The sequence below is a fragment of the Anser anser genome (genome assembly GCF_964211835.1).
Source record: "Anser anser genome assembly, contig: HAP1_SCAFFOLD_125, whole genome shotgun sequence".
In the NCBI taxonomy this organism is placed as follows: Eukaryota; Metazoa; Chordata; class Aves; order Anseriformes; family Anatidae; genus Anser; species Anser anser.
The window spans coordinates 92,896-100,028 of NW_028153497.1; the positions used below are offsets into that span (position 1 = coordinate 92,896).

The following is a 7,133-nucleotide window of genomic DNA, read 5'->3' on the forward strand; positions in this document are numbered from 1 at the left end:
CGTGTCAAGTTAAGCAACACATGCCAAAGAGGAAGGTGAACTTGAACTCAACGCAGGGAGGACTTCATACCATAAACAGATGGCAGAAAAAAACAGAATACCAAAATTAGACTAAAAAGCCCCTCAATGTGTTAATTTTCTAGTGGGAAATACAGAATACCATCACGTAATTAATGAAAACAGACATGGTTGCATGTTCTGGCCCTTCTTTGCCTTTGAACTTTGCAGCCTTAAACTCTTTTATCCTCTGCATTGAAGGAAAAAGCAAAGCAGATCCTGAGCAAACGGAACTTGCTCAATATGGGAAGCACCTCACCGGGGCAGGTATTAAAGCATCTTATTACCTGATAGCTTTGTGTTCCATAACGATTTCTGCCCGGCTGGGGCAGGTCCAGGTTGTGCTGGGGGAGCTGGCACATTTTCTCCACTCTGCTGCATCCGCAGAGCTTTCTCGCGCTTTATTTCTTCCAGGGTTTTAACACGCACTTCTCCTTCTGGCTTGGCTTTACCTGCCGGCTCCTTCGACTGCACTTTGCTGGGCCCGGAAAGAGTGAGCACGCTCTGCTTCTTGGGCTCACCCTCAATTTTTGCCCCTGCGCTGGGATCTTTGGTTTTACCATGCCATTCAGCCTGGGCTTTGGCTTGACATTCTCGTCTCTGAAGAGCTCTCTCACGACGGATTTCCTCCAGTGTTTTCACATGGACCTCTCCCTTTGGCTTAGCAGCCTTCCCTGTCATCATCAAGAAATGAGAAGCGCCAACATTTAAAGAGAGTCCAACAATAGTTTAAGTCTCCAAAATTTGTCACAGTACTAAGGAAAACTAAGCCTGAGCGTTCCCAATAACGCATCTTAGGACAATAGCCTAACATTCTCCTCCTCCTCTGAGCCACTTGTTGTATTTTGAAGACCAGCCCTATCCAGAGAGAGTTGCTACACAGAAATGCTAGTTTACTTGATTACTTTTTCAGACTGCATTTCAAATTCCTGCTCCCGGCAGTGGCTCTATTCTAATTGTATATGATGGTTCACAGAAGCAGCTTAAAACCTTGACAAGGCACAAGCGGAAAATAAACACACACCTAGAGCCAGATTTCTGATAGTGGCTGTCAGAAGAGCTTCAGCACTCGAGCAAGAGGAATCAGTTCTTTGTTTTCATTTGAATTCCTTTTTAGGGCTGTATGAAAACGGTCTAAGTTCACGGAAAGGAAGAAGGAGAAAGTATATTTAATAGCCAGTTGTTACCTTTCGCAGTACTAGTCCGTTGAGAAGGTAATCCTAGCCTCTCCTTCACAGACTTGGGAACTTGAACTGCAAAACAGAAAAAGACCAAATTAGGGAGGCTGCATAAACGTCAACTTTGTGTTCACATTCAAAAACAAGGCAGGAAAGGTAACTTTGAATCCCGGTGATTAAGACCTCAGCCAACATGCAAAAAGAAACATCGCAGGAAAAGGACAAACAGAAAGCCTAACTACAAAACCCGTGAATCACATCCAGATGCCTGTTTAGTAGCTGTACCTCTCTTTGGTGCTTTGTCAGCATTTCCCGGAACCTCCACCTTCTTCCCCAGCCTTTCAGCAAGGCTGCGCTTCACCGGAAGAGCGCTTACATCAGCTTCAGACAGAGAAAACAAGGAATATTTTAAGAACATTTCTTTGCAGGAAGATTTGAGAACAGTCAACCACAAGCTTCTATTTTTCAAGCATATTTTCATAAAATTGCCTTTCAGCTGCTAAATGGTTTTTTTGCCATTTCTGCAGTCAACACAGATCTCCACTGCAACGCATTTTCCTCTCATACGTCAAAAATACTCTTCAATGCAGTCATATAGAGAAGGCGGCACCTAAATAACAGCTCATAAAAAGTTCTTACCCACGGAGGCTTTCCGTTTTCCTTGTTTCTCAGCAAGATCTAGTCGAACCACAGGTTCCTCCCCTAAAACAAAAGTAAAATTTTTCTATTTCATAGAAACCAGTAGCCAATAGAAATAGTATACTGTTAGCCCATGTCCAAAAAAAACCCAGCAAGGCACTGTTTTGACAGCTAAACCACACAAACTCATATTTCAACTATAATTAACTTAGAAAAAGTATCCATAGTCTCAGTGTTTGCCTCAAATTCCAGCTGAATGTAGTCGAGAATGAATCTGAGTCTGCTTGACAGCTATACTTTTTGCAGAACAGAGCTGCATAAGCAAGCAGAATATTATTAGGTACAAATGCTGAGAAATATTCCTTTCTAAGGTGAATGTCTATGAGTAGAAGTACTTCTTCACTTCTTTCCCTTTCAAAGGAATTTGCACAACTCTAAACAATATAATTTATACACAGACTCCTATCGCACTACTGTCCACACGTGCCACTGTCAGCCTCTTTAAAGCTTCAGAAATTGCTTCTTACATAGCACTGTCCTCTAGAGCTCTTTCTTCTCGTTACTCTCCTGTTTTTCAGTTATCCCCCTATTTGCATACTGACACATTTTTTTCTTTCTCCTGCTACTGCACTTAACCTGAGCACCAAAGCTTTCCAGTACAACCAGGGACTTTCAGCATAAAAGCATGTTTTGAACAGAAGGCGGCAGCACCAGGAGGCTAACAGGGGTGAATTGCCTTCCTTCTTGCTTAACCTTCCAGTTTAGGAGTAATGAAATCGAAACAAAAGCATGAATTATTACCTTCCTCTGTAGACAGTGTCACAGTTCTCACCACTGTCCGGACATTTTCCTTTTCCGGAGCAGGAAAAATCATAGAATCGACGGGAGGAAGAGAAGATCTTGAAGGACCTTCTGCTCAGAGCAAGCAAAACATAAGGAAGTTTACCAAACAGAAAAAACTATCACGAAGAACAAAAAACTTTAATTATTCATTACTGTCAAACATACAGTGACCAGAGCATGCAAATAAGAGAGGTGACTAGTTTGCCTCTGGTTGCCCTTGGAATTCCCATCTAGAATACCAGCTGGCTGAGAATCAGGTTGCTCGATGCCCCCAGCTAAACATGGAAGTCTATCCCTCAAGCAGCTCCCAGCCACCATCACCTGCCATTCTGAAGCCAATCAAATTTCACTTCTTTGGCAAAATAGTTGGATTCACCAAAGCATAGCCAGCTACCCGGTATTACTGGAAGAGGTTTTTTTTGAAAGAAAAATCATCACACAGGATGAAGGTGAACCGGGTAAGGAAGCAGGGAATATTAACTCACCACCGTGTCTCTTAGTTTTTTCCTTCATTTTCTGCAATTTGATTTCTTCAAGTGTTTTTATTCCAAAATTCAGACCGTCCTCTGAAAACAGAAAACAGTTAATGAGACTAAGGCTTAGAGGCACTCACTGAGGATCACAGATCCTCAGGCTTCTTAGTGCTCAGGAACTTTCAGAAGTATTTAGAATAAAGCCTGTCAACACTCCTCACAAGTGAAACAACCATAGAATCAATGGCATTTTGCCCCTCCTTTCACCCTTCAGGGTAAAAACTGTAGTTTTAATTTTAATCCATTTACGTGATATTAGATCCCTCTATCGTTAGATATGGCTTTCAACAGTGGTTGCCAGGCTGCACGTGCAGCCATTTAAACTCCATGCTGTGACCCTGTTTTGTTCTCCAAAAGGAAAGAAAAGCAGTTCAACTTTCTGACCCAATGGGCACATGATGGTATCAGGGAGAAATGAGATCATGGAAATAACCGAGTCCATTCAGCACCCCTACATTCTGTTGTGTTTTTACGCCACATTGCTTTTGAGTTAATTGTCAAGTTATCCTGCCGATTTATCCTACTACAGGTGCTGGAATACCTTGTTTAGCAGTAGTAGCACTGGCTTTCCGAGTGGAAATCATCCGTAATCCATTTTGGCCTTCCTCAGCTGGTTGCTGGACGGGAGTTTTAGTTTCTTCTCCTTCCGCAGAAAGCTGGTCTGAAGGGGAAAAATCTATTCAGTTATGCATAGGCCAGATTGTTCGTGATTATGTAGCTCATGCAATGACACTTCAGTCCATGGTTCCTATAAAAAAGTTGGTTTTTTTTTGTTTTTTTTTTTTTTTAATACAGCTACACTGACCTGATGAACTCGTAAGTAGACTACCCTAGGACAAAACATCTAGGACTCTAGATTCTCTCTGCAGCTTTAACTACTACACAACATATTACTCTTCAGACAAAAAAAAAGGAATTTCCTTCCTAGTTTCACATAGAGCTTTACACAACAGACCAGCTAAAGCCAAGAGTGGTTCTAAGCTTTCCTCCAACATTTCAGGTTCTGTCCACTGACTGCCAGACAAAGCCACCAGTGACCTGAGCGGACTGCCTGCCCTATCGCTAGTCAGACCTCAGGTCATCTGTGATTTATACATTCATTTACAGCACAAATTCCTTCCAAGAACCAAAGACTTACACAATCATTTACAGCACAAATTCCTTCCAGGAACCAAACCATGCTCACCATCATCATCTTCATCATCATCTGCAGCATTGATTACAACTGGAGGGTGTGTAGGGCTTGGGACATTTTCCGAGTTTTCCACTTTCATCACCCGCCTTAGCTATGGAGAGGGATTGGACTGGACAGAAAGTTTGTTTTGCTGCAGTGACATCTGAGCCACTTTCAAATCATCGTCCGCGGACTCAGGCGGACTTGGCAGTGTAGCTAGAGGAAGAGGAGGATCATCAGTAATATGGCAGTTTAAAACTTTGACCACAATGCACGAAGATGGTAGCTAAGGCAGATAACCTGCACAGGCAATGAATGCAGCATCTCCTTTTGCCCATCCCGCCACTGTTTACACCGTGAACAATGACTTGCCTTCAAACAACAACACATCTCCCTACCACCCAGCAGAAGACGAAACAACAGAAAGCAAACTGCAAGGCAAATATCACACAAAGCAGAGAGAAGCTGAGCATGAAAGCAGAAAACAAATACCAGCAGTACAGCAGCAGTACACTCGGTTTAGCTGACCACCTAGGACTGCAGACCTTTTCCTGCACTCACAAATGAACGGTTACCTGATGTCTCCTACACTATTGGCACCCACTAAGTAATATGCAAAATTAATTCTTCAATACTTAAAGAAAAAGGACCTAAACTCACTCTTGCTTGGTGGTAAGAAGACGCCATCGATGTAACGTCCCTTTGCGTGATGAAAAGCACAGTTGGCTTTCTGACAGCCTACTGGCTGCTTCTCCCAGTAGCAGGGAATCTCAGCGCGCTTTTTCTGAAGACAGAAAGAAAGACAAGCTCGTGATAACATGCACCTAAGGTTTGCAAAGAGATGCACAGTTCCAGGTCACGACAGCGATAGGGCTGTCACAATACAGTGCTGAAACATCATTCCAAAGGTCAGTTTATCACGGAAGTATAGTATTTCCGGGCATATTCACAAAGTTTGCAGAAGCTGTAACCACTATGCACGTTTAGCCTTGTCATCATTCAGTTTGAGAAGACAGGCACTCTCAGACATCAGTTTAGGGTGGGTTAAACTAATACACCTAGGATTATACTAGGATTATTCAGAGGGAAAAAGAACATCTTAAATTGCCTACGTTAACTCTATCCAGAACTACTTCTCGGAGACTTCGTTCTTCTGCACCTTTAACTTTCCCCACTGCTTCCTAGCCCAGGCAGCTAGAACAGCATTATCTGAAGGACTCCGGGACACAAGAGACCTGATAGATCATTATCAAGCCTGCTCTCAGGAGGCTAGTACAGCCTGTTTATTACCCCCCTGCTCCAGCAGGTTTTAGCAGTCTAGTTAGCGGTTATTCTGCATCTGTTGAGAAAATACTGTCGGCGTCTAATAAAAGAAAATCTTGCTAAGACATACCTAAGGCATTGATTTTATTTCCCTCTCCTTCCTCCCACCCCCTCCCCTGCTAACAGAAACCAGTGTAATTCCAAAGCAAAGGACTCTGTCCTGCAAAAGCACAATCAGCACACCTACAGCACTGAAAAATGCTTTTGTTGATTTATTTTGAGAACACATCTTTAGGCACTCACATCGATTTCCATGTGTCTGAATCGGCAGACATTCCTGAAACAACGACCCTCCTGCCACAGCGTGCAGACTGTCTCGTTCCCCAGAGCAGCTTCACAGTGGCGGAAGGAACAGTTGTCTCCCTGTAACCAAAAGGAAACCAACAAGGAAAATATAGTACAGCCTCAAAAACGTCCATGCTACTGCCTCAGGTTGCTACGATTGAATTCAGAATCTATCTGGTTATCACGTTAACCAAAGACCAGTGTGCCTCCTCCTCCTACTCTACCCCTTCCTGAAAAAAATGAAAAAAAAAAAAAACAACAAAAAAACAAAGCAAAGCAAAGCAAAAGAAACCCAGCCATACCTTGGTACAGGTAGAATAGAAATAGAAGTAGCAATCGTCTCCTTGTTTAGACATGCCGACAAGTTCTGATAACAAGCTCGGGTTCTCTCCACAGGGACTTCCTCTGCTCTTGGAGAGAGCTGTCTTCACCCTTGCTTGGGCTGAAAGTCTTCCACTGGCTTGTGATCAGTGAAATCTTCTTTTTAAAAGTAACCCTAAACAAAGTACCAACAAGTGAAAAATAATGAGTAACAAGCATTTTTCCAGCTTTCTTCTGTTCATCAAATTAGTCTCTTGAGGAGAGCAATGCCTTGAAATCAGCTGTTACGGGAACTAACACAATATTAAACTAAAGTTCTGTAAAGCTGCCAGGAGCTTTGTCAGCAAGTGTTCTCTTCCACGTCCTCAATAATATGCCTTGGAGCACATCCGGAAGCCTGAAAAGGGAGTCACTTCTTCAAAAACCACCTGATCATACATGCAAGGCAATGATCAACTATGGCTACGAGTAACTTCTACAGAACGCAGTATGACGCATTAAATAGCACGTTCCAGTCACTGTGGGTCTTCGAGTTCACCTACCTGGACAACCTCAGCAAAGTTATCGATCTTCAAAGACTTCCAGTTAACTTCTCCTGGAGGCCGAACCAACACTGAATCCGTGAATTAATGATAAAGGGGTAGGAAGAATTTGCCTCCTCACTTTGCCAAGGGAGCCTCTCATCCACAATTCAAACATAGGATGTGCTTTTAAACAGCTTATAACTAATGGAGGAAGCAAGTCCATCTGAACACTCTCTCAGACTGGAGACAGCCAGGG

General features: G+C 43.0%; 1 pseudogene across 1 annotated transcript; it reads right to left on the reverse strand.

Moving 5' to 3' along the window:
- Positions 1–327: 327 nt before the first annotated feature.
- LOC310892059 (zinc finger CCCH domain-containing protein 11A-like) lies at positions 328–6,409 on the reverse strand (annotated as a pseudogene). Its single transcript has 11 exons — positions 6,335–6,409; positions 5,991–6,110; positions 5,085–5,208; positions 4,437–4,640; positions 3,792–3,911; positions 3,203–3,283; positions 2,676–2,786; positions 1,875–1,937; positions 1,521–1,616; positions 1,245–1,310; positions 328–731 (listed from the first exon to the last, which is right to left on the reverse strand). The product of its transcript is annotated as a zinc finger CCCH domain-containing protein 11A-like (transcript).
- Positions 6,410–7,133: the final 724 nt, after the last annotated feature.